Here is a 16,849-nt window from a genome sequence, read left to right as displayed (position 1 = left end):
TGGGTCTGTTTTTACCATCTCTGTAACACTGGGCATACTACTTAACTTTTCTGAGCTTCAGCTTCTTAATCAGTAAAATAGAATGAATACTGCCTTGCTCATAGGATAATCATTGTAAAGATGAAATGCAATGCACACATCAACCAAACATAGCAATTATTATTTAATGGGGCATAGGAGGGGGACTCTAGGTGGTCATATGCTGAGGGCTACAGTAGATGTCACCTGGCAGGAGGGCTGTGACATGGTCAGAAAGCCAGAGGCTAGAGACAGGAAGCTCAAGTCAACAGTCACTGTTGACATCTAGACCTGTAGTTGTCATACACCCCAGAGGCTCTGAATCTTTTGTTGAAAAGAAAGCTTACTCAAAAAGAGTAAATAAGTAAAGCTGATAAAAGAAGAACTACTTCATTAGAAGAAGCAGGGAAAGAAGGGTCAGAACAATCTCCCCTTCCACTCTTTCCTGAGTAGCTCCTGGAGGGAGTCCCAAGGAATCTGTAGATCTCTGTGCTAAGCAGATTGGAAGTTGCTAATATGTACAGGAAATGCTGGAGATAATGGTTGTAGAAAAGGTGTAAAAGAGGGACATCCGGGTGGCTCAGCGGTTGAGTGCCTCCCTTCGGCCCAGGGCATGATCCTAGAGTCCTGGGATTAAGTCCCCCATTGGTCTCCCTTGAGGGAGCCTGCTTCTCTCTCTGCCTATGTCTCTGCCTCTCTCTGTGTGTCTCTCATGAATAAATAAATAAAATCTTTTTTTAAAAAAAAAGGAAAAAAGAAAAGGTGTAAAAGCATGTGAGCTACTCAGGAGAATCACCTTTAAGGGAGTAAAAGTTAATAAATGTAACACTGAATCAACTTATCAATGAAACTATTCAAATATCTTACCTAAAGAACCCCTACTCATCCTTTAGAATATAGCTCAAGTGTTGCCTCCTCCAGAAGGGCTTCCTTGACCAGCCCCCAGGTGTCCTTTCTCTGTTCCCTGTGTCCAGAAAATTGGCCTTCTTGCTGGCTTGTCCGCCCTCCTGACTGTGAGCTGAGCTGGCTGACTTACCTCTGCAGCCCTGTGCCCAGCTGAGAACTTTGCACTTGTCTGAACTGCCCTCCTAAATGAGTACGAGATGATTGAGGTGCCAGTGTCAGGGCTCAGAGGAAGGAATCAGGACCTAAGCACTGAAGGTGGGACTGGCTGCTCACCCCAGGAAAGTTGTAGTTTGGGTTAAGGTCAGGAGAGATAGAGATGGGGATGGATTAGAGCCCAACTTCTTTGGACTAGATTTAGACTCCTAGGTATAGGAGCCTAATGGTGAGCAAAAAAGAAGAGGGGCTTGATAGGACTTGAAGAGAGAAATAAGATACAAACCATCAAGTTGTGTGTCCAAGCTCCTGCACACAGTAGTAGCAACAGTGGACTTCAAGCCAGGTCTCTGACCCTGTGGCATGCACCACTCCCCTCGGAAGCCCCCATCCCCTCTTTCCAGAGGCCAGCGAGAGTGGGCCTGCAGCTGCTTCTCCAAAAAGACTTGTTGATTAAGTGATTGAATGAGACCATTTCATCTTGATTCTCTATCTAGATTTCAGCCGCTTGTTTAAATGGTGTTCTTCTGACTTGGCGTGGCATTTCAGCCATGCAACATCAGTGGGCTGCATGTCGTTACACATCAACACAGGCACCTCCTTGCCCCTCATGCCTCCCCCACGCTGGTTCTTGGTGTCCAAGATCAAAGAGAAATATTGTTCCCACCGCAGATGAAGAAACAAGGCCAGCTGCCTTTGATGTCAGGCAGCGGCGGTGTCATCTGTGCGCTCGACTTGCTTTTACTGCCGATGTAATTTGCAGCTGCGATGTCGAGTCTGGGTAATTGTTTCTCCAACCCAAACGCCACTAGTATTTTTTATTTAAGCGGAAATTTTCATTTGGCTAAATAAACAATTCCTGTCCGCCCCCGGTGGATTGTAGTCCTGAAACACGGGGGTGCTGGCGGTTTGCAAGAAAACAGAAGCCAGGTAATCAGATAGGCCTAACAAGAGGCTATTATGTAGAGCGCACCCTTCTTTTAACTTTGTCTTTTATGGGAATAGTGTGATTTCAGTTCCATAAATACTAAGAGGTTTACCGCTGGGCACTGGGGCCTTCCATCTCATTCACCTCAGAAATTAAGGCCGCTGCCTTCCCTGCAATGTTTCTCTTTGTCTCTAATATCACTTTAGCTGCCTTTAGGAACAGAGCCAGGACGTAAAGGATTCAGACCATTTTATTTTTTACAAGGTCAGATTGCTCATGATTCCTAATAGAGAACATTGAAAACCTTTTTATTGAGGGGCAGTCCTCCTTCTAATGTATCTCTCCTTCCAGAAACAGTTGCAGTCAAAGACATTAAGTTAAAACCTTAATCTTGGTTCAGAATAATAGTGGTAGTAGTAGCAATAATAGGGGCAGAAAGTGCCATGCACTCATAAACATGTAGCAGACCCAGTCCTAGGCCCCGCACCCACCATCTGCTGTTTAACCCTTGCAATGACTCTGCCAGGCAGCTATTTTAGCTCTATTTTGCAAAAGAGGATGCTAAGATTCACAGGAATTAAATGCCTTCTTCCCAGAATTACACGGTAAGAGAGAGAGGCAATGCCAAGACTGGAGCTGTCATTTCTTTGCTGTGCTTCAGAACCATGTTTTTCATAGGACATGGTGTGGATTTTCACAAGTACATGCATTATGATTGGGTCAAAAGCAGTGATGTATGTGATAGGTAGTGGAGCAGGGGACCCATGCCCTATTTGTTGAGTTGTGGTTTATAAGCACTTGAGTGCCAACCTATTTGTTCTACCTAGAATGTCCTCCCCATCATTATGCCCTTCCTATTCTTCCTGTCCTGCCCCGGGTTCCTTCACTGGGATTCTTCCCTAATCTTCTAAACTGCTACTCCCATGTGCTTTGTAGCTACTTTTGCTAACTTCTCTTATGGCCCTATCACACTGTCACTTCCACCAGGTGGTGAGTTCCTTCAGAACAGAGATAGTGTCTTATCCAATATCAGATTCCAGTGCCTGGCACTGTGCTTGCTGTATGGTGTTCAAGAAACATTTATTGGATGGATGGGTGAATGGATAGATGGAGGGAGGGAGGGAGAGAGTGACTGAGAGCATAAACACAAATAGCAGAACAACCTGCTATCTCAACTATGATAGTTAATAATATTTCCCATCACATTTAGTAAAAGCATAACTATAGAATCACACTTATTTCTTAGAATGGGGCTCTCTGGCTTACCTATCGTCTGTTCTAGGATGGGGTCAAGAAGGTGCTCTACATTCCTCCCTGATGGCTATTTCCCAAAGGGTTCTGTTAAGGAAGCTATGAATGGTGCCTCCAAAGGATTTCATCCATGTGAGTTCATTTGAAGATGAGCTTTCGTAGATGGGCAAATGCCCATGACATCTAGCTCACAGCAGATGCCAAGTCAACACAGATCCTTCTTTGCCACTTGGATTTCTCTCAGCAAAATGTCTGTCTCTTGTGTCTCCTTTTTTTCTTTTTTGCAATATCTTTCACAATATTCTCCATAAAATTATTAAGGCAAAGCTCTTGTTCAAACTATACCTTAATCTTCTAAGGTTAGAAAGAAGAGCTTTGAAATAAGAGCCTTTACTTGGGGAGAGACTGGAATCTTCAATTTTGACTTCTGAGCTGTGTGTTCTCTATTTTAAACTGTGGTTTAAGTGTGGGAAGAATCCTGCTTTTTCTCTTGATCTCCTTTGCATGGTAATGCCAGGCTGACATTTACAAAAAGAACTTTACTACACATGCTGGGAGAACAATGGAGGAAATGGTTGATAGAAACAGAGTTAAATAGTCCTGTATTTGCCTTTCCCCATAGAATGTAAGCTCCAAGCAGGCAGGAGCTATACTTAATTCATATTTATGTTCTGGCTCCATACTTGAGGCACAGAGCAGTTCAATAAATACTTGAATGAATGAATAGGTAAATGTAGAAAAGAATGATGAAGGCAAATGGAAAAGAGCTGGACTGGACCCTAACATCAACAGATGTTGTCACTTAGCCCTTGACAAATTTGTCTAATTTCTCTTTCTTCCCTCTTCCCTCATTCTCTTGTTTTCCATCTCAGCCTCTTATCTCCAAGTGGCAAATGCCACCCTACTTCTTGGCAGAACACATTTCCTGCCCTGCCTGGGTTAAAATCCTACTGTCAGGTCCACTCCACTTGGGTTCTTGTCCGGAGAGCATGCTTAGGTCAGTGCCCATTGATCTGGCAGTTGTGATGGGCGTTCGTTGAGTCCCAATAGCCAATCAAGCACCTCCCTGTCCTAGGTTCTTCTCATCTTTGGAGCTTTCTTTAAAGAGCCTATGTCAGAGTGACCTAACTGGCATATAATGAGAATTGATGTGCAGGCAACCAAAGAACACTAATCTTTTATTTCTAGTTTCTTAATAATTGATTCATGGTAAATTTTCCCTCTTAAAATGTTACTCCTTTAAGCATTCACTGTCGTTAAAAGGGCATACTTAGAGGATAATAAGGCTCAGAACATAGTTACTGATTCCCTATTACAGGGCTGAGGTCACAATAATAGCCACGACATACTCATATCTTGTACCTAATAAGCACCGTACATACACAGTGTTAGTTAAATCTCACCCCAGACATGCTATACGTGTATTATGTATGACTGTTTCCATGCAGTTGCTTCCATAGTATATTTGAGGAATGTGGGAATTGGAAAAGTTACACATTTTGCCTAAGGTCGCTTGGCCAGAAGGTGACTGAGCTCAAATATGAATCAGCGATTGTCTGATACTTAGGCTCATGCTCTTTTGCACTTTACAATGTAAAGGACTTTACAATGTTTCATGGTGCTATCTGGTGAGAGGTACTGTGGATGAACCAGGTGGCAAGTGCTGTCCAAGCCAAGTAGAAAGGGGCACAAGAGCAAATAGTTTCTAACGGAGATGACATTTTACTGAGCCTTGAAAAGAGTAAATAGGGATTTGCTGGCCAGAGGACAAAGGGAAAATAATTTCCAGCAGAAGGAACAGTGGGGACGAACGCATAGAGCCTTGGGAAGACATGCCATGTTCAGAAGTGGTGAGGAGTTCCACGTGGCAAGGAAGCAGGATGCAGGATGGCTGAGGTGGCTGGGTTAGAGGCTGGGGACAGAGGTCAGAGGGAGGACTAGAGGGGTAAATTAGCACTTTAAAAGCTAACACTTTTAATCTGTGGTTAATGAAATGCCATAAAAGACTACCAAACATCAGATCCAGTAGCTGGAAAATGTCCTTGTCCCCAGGGCCTGATCCTAATAGTGGAACCACACACATAGTGACCGATAGACAGGAGCAAGGGAGTGAGCTGGGGAAACCTCTCAACAGAGTCCTTTAAATCATCCAGTCACCACTATAAGTGGGAGAGTTCAAACCAAGAAGTGCTCTTTAAACACCTACATATACATGTGTATGTATGCATATATACATATATGTCACAAGAGACTTCATTTTAAAGGTGTCAAGCCGGAACTTAGATTCTGTATAGGGACATTGGCCTACAGCATTCAGGCACTCTGCTAATGAATTCCTTTTTCCAGACCCCCTGTTTGAAATGAAACATAATGAGAGTGATGATTCTGCTCCATGCAGGGAGGCCTCAGAAAATAACACCTCATCATCATCTAATTAAAAACATTTAAATACTTTAGTGGAAATAGGTTAACAACACCCCAACAGGAAAAATGAAGGAGGGTTGGAGCCTTTAGGAGAAAATCATTTCATTTTGCCGGGAGGATTTTAGCACTTTTTAAAAGGAGACTGATTGTATTTAAAATATGAGGCTTTATATAGTATTTCAAGTCAAGAGAAATAAAAATATCAAGACTCCCTGGGGCCATTGGATCTCTTGCCTTAACAGAGGGCAGTGGCTTCATAGTATTTGCCTTATATTTTAAGAAGGCACCTCTAACCCAGAGATTCTAGAAGAGATCACACAAGGGAGTAGATATAGAGCCCACTGTCTGCATCAGGGCATACTGCTCCTGAGTAAGAGGCAATTCTATAAGCCAACATCCTCTATAAAAAAGGATTCATTTTTTTCCTTTTGATCAAATACCATTTTTTAAATTTTGTTGGCTCTCATTAAACATGCAATATAAAATCCCAATTGTATTCTATCCATCTGTTTTCAAAGGCAATCTCACAGTCCTGTAACAAAATGAGCCTATGCTGCTAACCCCACTGGTGTGATGCTGGCCCTTATATGTACATGATTTTTCAAACATGTTTTCTTCAGCATAATCATTATCATTTATTCCACATTGCCTGTGATAACCCCTTGTTTATGCAATTTATTTTTTTTAAGATTTATTTATTTATTTATTTATTTATTTATTTATTTATTTATGAGAGACACATAGAGAGAGAGGCAGAGACACAGGCAGAGGGAGAAGCAAGCTCCACACAGGGAGCCCAGTGTGGGACTCAATCCCGGGACTCCAGGATCACACCCTGGGCCGAAGTCAGGCTCTAAACTGCTGAGCCACCCAGGCGTCCCTGTTTATGCAATTTAAATGCATGTTTGTATGTGTGTATATATTTCTACACATGTTTGTATATATATATATGTCATATATGTGTGTGTGTATATATATACATATATATATATATATACACACACACACACATACACACACACACACACACAGATATATTAGTGACTGGTGAGCCTTGGGCTTGAACCCATGTTTCTGACAAAGCCTAGGCTTTGCCACTGTAACATCCTACCACAGGTATTCAGATGGAGCACGGTTCCAGTTCTTAGTTTGTCTAAAGATCAGAATTATACAGCTCTTGTTATAGCTGGACGTAGAATGTTATTTTACACCTGGACATGTTTCATCAAATTCACCTTTTCAAACAGGATTGTTTGTGAACAACCCCAGGACAATCTCCTCCCCTTCTTGTAGCAAAAAGGAAGACAGAGCTACAGAAAGGAGCCCAAGTTGGGGAAGAGAAAACCAGAGGAAGGAAGCTCTGAGCTTCATGTAAACCGCTCCATCCTGATTCTAAAGCAGAGACGCTAATAATAAGGACAATAGCTAACCTTTACTATAACATTGACTGCAGTGTGTCTTGTGCCAGGAGACGCTCCTCACCAATCCTATGAGGTACAAAAAATTATCCCCATTGAGGCTGAAAAACTCAAGATTTTTTTTTTTTAAAAAGTAACTTAAAGGCTTGAAATATGTAGTTTTAAAGTAGATGAGTTAGAGGCCCTGCCTGTGGCAACCTCTGACTTCATTTTCCTCCCTGCTTCCCTTCTTCTGGCCAAGGCCAAGGCAAACTTTTTGCTCTTTTGGCAACACAGAGAACAGATAGCCTTCTCTAGGGCCTGCACTTACTCTTCTCCCTCCCTAGAATGTTCTGCTTGAACATACTCTTACTTGCTCCCTCACTTCATGCTGGTCTCCTCTCAGATATCACCTCTTCAGGAATCCTCCCCTGAGGAGTTACTACCACTTATTACCTATTCTTGCTTAATTTTCTTTTTTTCTTCAGAGTAATTATCCTGCCTGTCATTGTATTCTGTTTTTGTTTGTTCATTCTTTGGCTCTCTCTCTAGCACATAAACACCATCAACGAGGATTTTGTCTATTTTATTTACCCCCAAAGCCTTATGCAGTTCCTGGCACATAGATGAACATTCACATATTTGTTGAAATGAATGATTTATGACGTGCACATCTAAATGTTATCATAGGTTGATTCCATTGTAAGAACTTTCACATAACTACATTCACAAAATAGAGATTCAGGTTTGCAACACTGATGCACCTGTTCTTTCCATCATTCAGTACTTACTGGAGCCCACCCCCATGCCAGGCTTAGTGAGGCCTGGGCCCTGAGAGGCAGCTCTCCGCCTTCCCAGTACTGGGGTGCCATGGAGAAGATGTGCCATGGAGGAGCACAGGGTGATGGTGTGTTCCCGAGGAGGAAAAGGCCTCTGTCTTCAAGGCCAACCCGTGAATCAGTGAACTTTATCATGTCTTCTTTAGGATGAGTTTGCTTATTCCATGATTGCAAGGGTGGGGGTCGGGTGACGATCAGCAGATGTGGGTGGCTTCTTTGTTTTTCACCAGAAATGTCCTGCACACAGGGGCTGGAAGGGAAAAGACCAGTAAGGAAATAAGTGTGCCTCCACTCCAGGAGCCCAGGAGAAGGAAGCAGAGTCTTGTGCTGTTTTATTGACACCCAAGAACACCACTTATCAGAAATCACAACTTAGAGCTTTCTTGAAGTGGGTTCATTTTCTCCTCTAAACCACTTGACTGGTTTTTGCCAGAGAAGAGTAAATTTCAAACCCCTTAAAAGCCGGTCTTCCCAGTCTGTAGACTAGCCTCAGCAGTAACAGTGATCCCTGCTCCCCGGAGCTTTCAGATGATGGATGTCCAAACTCCTGGGCTTAGCTCACAAGGCCTGGCAATCTGGCCCCTGTTCAGCTCACCATTATGTCCTGCTTTTCCTGCACAGATGCCTGGTCCAGCAGTGCCCTTGGTGAGCTGTGCTGTTTTCCCTCTCTGGTTACTTGTCCAGGTGTCTGCCTCTGCCTAGAATGTCCTTCCTCTCTTCTTCCTTTGACTATCTCCCCTGCTCCACCCTCATCATCCTTCAGAGGTTCAGCTCAGGTGAAACCTCCTCCAGTAAGCTTTCCCTGACTGCTCCCCATCCCACCCCACCCCCCACTTTTGGGTTCCCATAGCACCCTCAGAGTGCTGTTGACTTAGCCATGTTGATGCTATAATTTGTTTCTGTGCTCATATATTCTCCCTCACTAGACAGGAAGATTTTGAGGACAGGAATTTGTTTATTTTTGTCTTTTTTAAAATTCAGTTTTCCTATAATCTTTCCTAAGGATCAGGTATGTAATGTTTATTAAATGAGACCTTTGCAGACTGGCTAAAATCCTGTAGATAGCTCTTATTTTTCCATACTTGATTATGAAGGAATGATTTTAGACTATAGCTAGATCAATGATTCAAAGTGCTTAAAGGAAAAACATCACCCACAAGCCAGCTCTGGATTTGGTATCAACAATCCATAGAACAATGAAAAATCAGGGGAAAGGGACCCATGGCTTGTTATGGCTAGAAGGCCAGAGACCTGGACTCTGATCTACCACTATATTTCTGTGTGATTATGGGTAAGTCATGGCCCGTCTCTCAGCTTCTCTTTCCTCCTCTGAAAAAATGAGCATGTGGACTGAGGACAGCTGAGATCCCTTGCAGATCTAAAATCCTACAGTTCTGTGATCCTTCTCATCGTTTACGCACTTTGACATGTGACCAGTGTTGGCATTCCCATTTCAGTGACTTGTGGTAGAAAAAGGTACACTCCTTTACTGCATCCTGAACTAGTAGAACCAGGAAATGCAAGCCTCTGACCTCAGCAGATGAACTTGAAAGTCCCCATCAGTCACATTTCTCAAAAGATAGTGCATTCAAATGGGGGCAGAAAATAGAGATGGGGAGTTATTCATTCACTGCTTTTAAGGCTCAAAAACTTAGAGTTTATTTTTTATGCTACATTTGTCTATATATATTGTCTCCTTTCCTACCTATTTTTTCATTTAATCTCACTAGCATCACTATGAGGTATCCAGGATAAGAACTAGGTAGCTATTGATGCCATTCACCAAAAGGTTTTGTTCTCTGTTCTTCTGAGAACATAGCAGGAACATGATTCCTGGCCTGCGATGGTTGAGAGTACCACGCCATCAGTTCTGTGTAAGGAATTATGAGCTTTCAGAAGTAATGTTTGTTCATTTTCAGATGAACCATTTAAGTGCAGAAATGAGGCCACATTGGGTTTTTTGTTCCTCTGCCAGGGTGGCCAGGAATAGACAGTAGATATTTCATTAGCCTGGATCCTAGAGTGAGGCAGACATAGAGAAGAGCCCTCAAATGAACTGAGAAAGACACATAGCATGAGCAAAAAAAATCTCTGTTATTTTTGGTCACTTACATTTTGGTGCTGTTTGTTACTGCATCACAACTTAGTGTATCTTGACTGACATAGGCATTTACCCCATTTTTCCCAATAAAGAAACTGAACCTCAGTAAAGTAAAATAAACAGCTCTCAGGGTCATAAACACTTCATACATTCTCTAGCCTAGGATTTAAACTTGGGTCTTTTGACTCCACATTAGTGCTGGTTCCCTATACTACACAGCTGTCTTAGTGTTAGGTATTAAGCTTAATTTCATTTGAACTGACCTGCTGGGTCTGTTTTTTTGACTTATCTTTGGAGTGTTAAAGGGAATAATGACAAGATCACAAGCTTTGGAGGTAAGCAGATATGAACTTGAGTCCCAGCTATAGAACTTAAGCTTAGTGTTCTTACTGCACTGCTAAAATGGCCTCTCCTATGTCTATGATTCACCCAAGACTTAAGGAACAGAAATTCTAAATAATAAGAAATGATTGGGGCACCTGGGTGGCTCAGTCAATTAAGGGTCTCTTTTGACTCAGATAATGATCTCAGGGTCATGGGAGCAAGCCCTGCATTGGGCTCTGCACTCAGCGTGGAGTCTGCTTGTCCTTCTCCTTACCCCCAATGCTCTCTCTTTCTCTCTCTAATAAATAAATAAAATCTTAAAAAATAGTAGGGAATACTTACTGCTAATGGCATAGTATCAAGCATCACTGGCAATGTGGGTAGATGTTTTAGAGCAGGGTCTGCCTTCCAGATATCCTCAAATCAGAGAGGCTAAGTAACTTGCCTGAGGTCATATGGTAAGTGGAAGAGCCTCAATCCCAACCCAGACCTCACTGATCCCTTCCAGTATGTCTCTCTGCCTCCAAGACAAAAGTGGCTCTGCTAAAACCCTGCATCAGTGAGAAAAGAGAGGCACAGCCTGATTTTTATGATTGACTTCAACCTGGAGGGCCCTCCCATTTCTGTTCTTATTTGCCTTGGAGCTTTGAGTTGATTTACTCTTTGAACGTTCCTCTTCTTTCTCTTACTCTGGCATTAACAGTGAGAACAGCAGGCATTGCCTTGGCAAGGTTACAGGATAAACTTGCTGCTTTTAGGACATCTGCATCCAGCAAACCTTTATTTTCTCTCCCTTGGGCATAATCTTCCAAAAACACATCTGTTATTCCGGGTGCTTACCTGGCTGGGCTTATTTTTCCTCCCTTTGGATGGAGAAATATTCTGTCAAGATATTAGGAAGAGTTTTCACACTCTCTGAAGCCACAGACCCTTTGTGTATTTTTTTAAAAAAAATCCACACAACTCCAGAACCTTGATTGAGTCATAAAGTTTTATTAAAAGGATGAGAGCACCACTTGTGTCCCAAAGTCCTTCAGTTCCAGGATGTCAAAGTCACTGGAGATGCTTTCAGGGTCTTTTCTAAGTCACTGAAGTATAGGTAGTGGCTGGGGTTTAAGTGCACCTTAACAGACTCTATTTCTCAGATGCGTGCCCCAGGACACATCACCTTACCCTTTCCATCAGCTAAGCCACATTTACACATGGCTGCCTCCAACTTTGTCCTCTTTAGTGAACTTTCCAGTACCCAAGGAAGAAAAACAAAGACCAGGGTAGGAGCTAAAGACTCAATTCTACTCCATTCATTCATCCACTCATTTAAAGACCATGATTGAACACCTACAAGGTATCAGGCATAGTACTAAACACTGAGGAGATGCTGGTAATCCAATCCCTGATCTCACTGAGAGTTGAAATAGTGGAGATTTGAAAAGTGCCAAGACAGCTATAGCATGGCATGATTAATTAATAATTAGCTTATCGTTCATTCAACAATATTGAGTGATCACATGCCAAGCACTGCTTTAAGTTCTGTGAACATAGCAGTGAGCAAAAGAGACAAATATCCCCACTCTCATGAAGTTGACCTTTTGATGATGTAGTCAGGGCAGGTAATATACATAAGGATATGATGCAGCAATAAGTGGTAATGATGAACATCATGAAGAGAAATATGGTGCAATAGTGGCAAAAGTGTGATGGTGGATCTGTTTCAGCTAGGGTGACCTGTGAAGGGCTGAGAAGGTGATGTCCAAGGGGAACCCTGCAATGATAGTACGAGACCAGAAGTGTAGCACCCTATGCAGCATCTCGGAGGGCATCCTACCCGTATCTGCTTGTGACTTTGGTCGAACCACTTGATTTCTCTAATCTTTGGTCCCTTTCTATGGACCTTGAGGAGGTTTAATGCCCTGCCTTCCTACCTCTTCTGACGGTGGAATGAAAAGAGAATCTGTTCTTGAACAAGCTGCCTTGCTCTCCCTCCTGGGGCCTGGGACATATTCTCATGGGTCTGCTCTCCAGAAGGCCTAGTTTCATAACAACCTTATGGCTTCATTGAGTGGGGTGAGGTCACAGAATTGTCTTTGAATCCTACTGCCAAAAAGCTGGTCTTCTCACTTCCCCTTAACCCAATTCCCTCATTTATACAATGGGGATAATTAACAGAACCTGTGTTTTCTGATTATTGTCAGGACTAAGTGAGCTTGTGCATTTAATGGCAACAGGCTTTGCCCTGCACAAAATGCTCCAGCACTGTGTTCACTACAATAATGTTACTATCATTATATTTATTAATATTTAAAATAACAGCAGCACATGTGGAAGCCTCAAGCACATGTCTGGCATGTCATTGATACTCAGCAAATATTATTCCCTTCTCTTCTTCTTTCTCATTCTATTTCCAGTGATGTGTCCCTCTTCCCCTCTGTTCTGTTTGATCCAGAGCCAAGGTTGCAGAGAGCTGGCGTCTTAGGTTAGGCTCACGGGAAAGAACAAGGTGAAGGAACGCTTAATCTTCTTTTTGGGAACTTTCACTGCATATCTACAGATTGCCAGGCTCTGTTCTTAACACTTTACATGTATATTAACCTATTTGATCTTCATGCTGATACTACTATAAGCTATATATGCTGATTATACTCATTTTTATAGTTAATGGAAACTGAGGTATGGTGATATTAAGTAACTTCCCAAGGTCACTGAGCTAATTAGTCAAGGAGCTCTACAACCAAGCCCCCAGAATGGGGAAGGGTTAAAGGACTTGGGGCGGTAGTTTCCTAAGGAACTAAGAGAAAATCAGCGGAAGTCTTCCGCATATTGTGTCTCTCCAAAGCTTGAGTGTGGCAGGTGAGTGCAGTGGGAGCCTGAACCCTGATAAGAGGAGGCACCCCATGCCAGAAGGCATGCACCGGAAGGGGTGCCCCTGTCACTTGGGCTCCACTTACCTCTTCTGACCCTCCTCTCTCCTTCCCTGAGGCTGGCATGCATGTCACAGACAGTTGTAAATTGCTGATCTCCAAGAAAGCTACCTCAGAAAGACAAAGTGAATCAGAGAAAAAAATGAAGCCTTCTGTGTTTGAACTCTTAGACTCTCGAGCATGCAGTGCTTGGAGCCTAGTGCTGCTTATTTCAGAACTCCAGGATGAATAAAACTGCCAACTCCCTACACCCTACCCTCTGAGAATGGAGGCTCCCCCTTGGCACCAAGAGGCAGAATGTGGATTCCCAGGCACAGAAGCAGCATGAGGGGGATTTGGTCCCTAGCCTTTGGAACCTGCTGATCTTTTCTTTCCTTTTTTCTTCTGGAAAAGCATCTGGCTTTGAGGAATAGCAGGAGTACTTAGTCAATTAGATTGCTGGCACACCCATTGATCTTTGGGGAGCTAAGTTCAGAAGAACAATTACCCAGCCTGCAATCCTTCTCCACCTCTCTCTCCTCTCGACCTGTTGGAATTACACAAGATTGTCAATGCAGCTCTGTTCTCTGGGCCTCTCTCTCCCTCCTACTATTTCTCTCCTCCTTCCACTGCTGTCTATAGCTTCTTCATTCTCATTATTTTCCTGACTTGCCCTCTTTCCTTCTTTTTCCTCCTCATCTATAGAGTAATGAACCTGTTTGGTCAATTTCAGGGCCATTCCCTGGCCTGCTGAGGATCATCTGTCCACTGGGATGACAGTGCTATGCAGAGAAAAGCTTGGGGAATCAGACAAATGTGAATTCAAATCCCGGTTTTTGGCTTATTTGCTTTGTGACCTGGAAGCAATGACTCAGCCTTAGTTTTCTCTTTAAATATGTATTGGATCAACAAATGAGTGTGCTCAAGATTAGCCCATGGCAAGTGATCTACAGATGGTAATAATCATCATTATTGTTATTAGTACTATTATTCCCTATAGAGAAAGGCTGTGTGTAAAGTCAGTCCCAGCTTGCCCTAGCCCCACCAGATCTCAGCAACAATAATTTCTCCTCAAGGCTCTATCTTCTCAGAACCTGAACCAAAACCAGCAGAGTCTGATGAAATATTAGGAGCTCTATCCTTAGAGAAAGGGTTTGGAGAAGTCAGATGTGCATTACGCAGAGTAAATGTGGCCAAAGAAGAAATCCCCTGGCTCACTTCACCATGAACAGCCTTGGGTTGTGGCTTCCCTTGCTGACCTCTCCATGTGTGTCCACTCCAACTATCTGGCCTGCTTCCAAGTTCCTGGTTATTGCTCCAGCTTCCTGGTGGGATGGGAGCCTAGCTGGGACCCCTAGCCTGGTGAGATCCTGGGTCCCTGACAGCTCTGAATTCCATGGTTAAGGGATTCTTCTTAGGCTTGGGATATAGATGATACTATGAGAGCCTAGTGCTAGAGTAGTGTAGCTAGGGGGGTCTGGAGTTTGGCCTCTGAGCTTCCCTAGTGCCACTGCAAGAAAGGCACCTCTGTCACTGCCTTCAGAGCCAATAGCAGTAGTGGCTTTGAAGGCATTGAGTGGGAAGGGAATAGGATTTATTCATGATTCCTGACACTGGCAGAAATACCCTGGTATTGCCTAAAGACTACTAGATTTGGAATCAGGAGACTTGGTTCTGAGTCATGGCTACTATTTACTAATTACAAAAAGTTGGGCAAGTAATTTAACTTCTCAAGGGATATCTCCTACCATTTGATGACAATAGTACTTTAATGTGGATACATTTAGCTAGCACAGTGCTGCTAATGCTGGTGCCTTACTTTATTAAAGCACTCTTATAGGTGTGGAGGATGTTTATTATGGATTTCTGCTGTGCTTGGAAAGACAAGGTGTTTATAGCAGATGCCAATTACAGTATGGCATTAAGGTTAAGTGTAAGGATTCCTATGTGAGATTGCCTGGGTTCACATTCCTGAACCTGCTTATCATCTGTGACCTTGGGCACATTACCCTTCCTCTATGTGTCTCCAGTTTTTTTTTTTTCATCTGTAAAATGGGGCTTGTCCTGTTAGTACCCAACTCATGGAGTTGTTCTGAGGATTATGGGAGTTAATTTACATGGAGCTCTTAGAACCATAACCCCCACAAAGAAGCCTTTGTCTCAGTATTAGCTGCTGCTATTATATGTCCAGCTCATAGTAAGCTATCTTTTTAGAAAGATTTTATTTATTTATTCATGAGAGACACAGAAAGAGAGGCAGAGACACAGGCAGAGGGAGAAGTAGGCTCCACACAAGGAGCCCAATGTGGGACTCGATCCCAGGACCCCAGGATCATGACCTGAGCCAAAGACAGATGCTCAACTACTCATCCATCCAGGTGCCCCAATAAGCCATCTTAAATGCCTGCCCCATGGACATTTTTTTTTCTTTCACCCCTGCCATGTTTGACTGGACTAGGAGTGGGCTCCTGACCCTAAGTGAAGCTGATTAGAGTTCCATCCCCAGTAAATCAGTAATGAAACAAAGTAATGTGTGTGTGTGTGTGTGTGTGTGTGTGTGTGTGTGTGTGTGTATGAGAGAGACAGACAGGAAAATGAGGTATTTAAGACAAATATGCTTGAAAGTTTTGGGAGAAGCACCTTCCTTTTCTTCCCCCTGGGGAACTGGGGGTGCAGGAAGAGAAACAGAGAGAGACAGGTAGGCACAGAGACAGAGAGAAGCATTCAGAGGTGGAGGGAGGAAAAGAGAGACTGAGCACACACACGAGTGGGACACAAGAGAGACACAGCCAGGCAGCTTTATAGGCCCTGGTTCTAGTGTCTTCTTGAAGCCCAGCTGCATTTCTAACCTTGGATTCTAGAGGACACACCTGAATCATTATAGTCACTTCCTCTGAATCAGTCAAGATAAGCTGATTTGTGCTGCAGTAACAAACACCTCCAAATTACAGTGATTTAATACTACATGGGTTTTGTTTATTCTAGGTGCCAACCTGCATGCTCATCAGGGAGCTCTTTCTTATCATTCACAGATACAGTCTTTGTCTTGACATGTTACCACAAGAACTTCGATAGAGAAGTAAATACGGCAAATGTGCACTGGCTGTAAACCTTCTTGTAAGTAATACACATTGTTTCTGTTCACAATTTCATTGGCCAAACATGTCACAGGACCACACGTACCTTTAAAAGAGTGGAGAAGTACAACTTTACCATGTATCATTAATGGGTACCCAAAGTATTTCTGAATATCTTCTGATAATTACCACCCTTTTTTCTTCTCAATCTACCTTTCTATTAAAAAAGCAAATGAACAAACTGCCCTAACTAGTCAAAATGACAGAATAAGAAATTCTCAGTTCCCTAGGTGGCTGGATGTTAAATTGTCTGGAATGAGCTGTCAGTGCTTTCAGACCCCAGAGAAGACGCAAACCAAAAGGGAGATAGAGTTATAGAAATTGGATGAAAGATGTGGTATTTGAGCTGGGTGGTAGAGAGTGGGAGTATTTGCCTGGCACTTCCATGATTTAGTCTTTGAAGTTTTAAAATCACACATGACATAGGAGACTTTGGGGTAACGCAAGCAGGAACCTGCATCTTTGCTCTTTATG

The 16,849-nt window shown here is 43.0% G+C and overlaps 1 protein-coding gene across 13 annotated transcripts in view; it reads left to right on the top strand.

Moving 5' to 3' along the window:
• Window positions 1–16,849, top strand: part of DAB1 (DAB adaptor protein 1) — a 1,166,965-nt gene that overhangs the window by 191,321 nt on the left and 958,795 nt on the right. For 11 of the 13 annotated variants that reach the window (XM_077891931.1, XM_077891932.1, XM_077891935.1 and 8 more), the window contains one exon: window positions 16,271–16,355. The exons of the other annotated variants lie outside the window; for them this stretch is intronic. The gene's annotated coding sequence lies outside the window, so the exon portion shown is untranslated. The remainder of the gene's footprint in view (window positions 1–16,270; window positions 16,356–16,849) is intronic. 13 annotated transcript variants of the gene reach the window in all.

The sequence above is a fragment of the Canis aureus genome, chromosome 3 (assembly GCF_053574225.1).
Source record: "Canis aureus isolate CA01 chromosome 3, VMU_Caureus_v.1.0, whole genome shotgun sequence".
Classification (NCBI taxonomy): Eukaryota; Metazoa; Chordata; class Mammalia; order Carnivora; family Canidae; genus Canis; species Canis aureus.
Note: the sequence above shows the minus strand (reverse complement) of the source record. Positions and strands in the feature narration are given on the sequence as shown.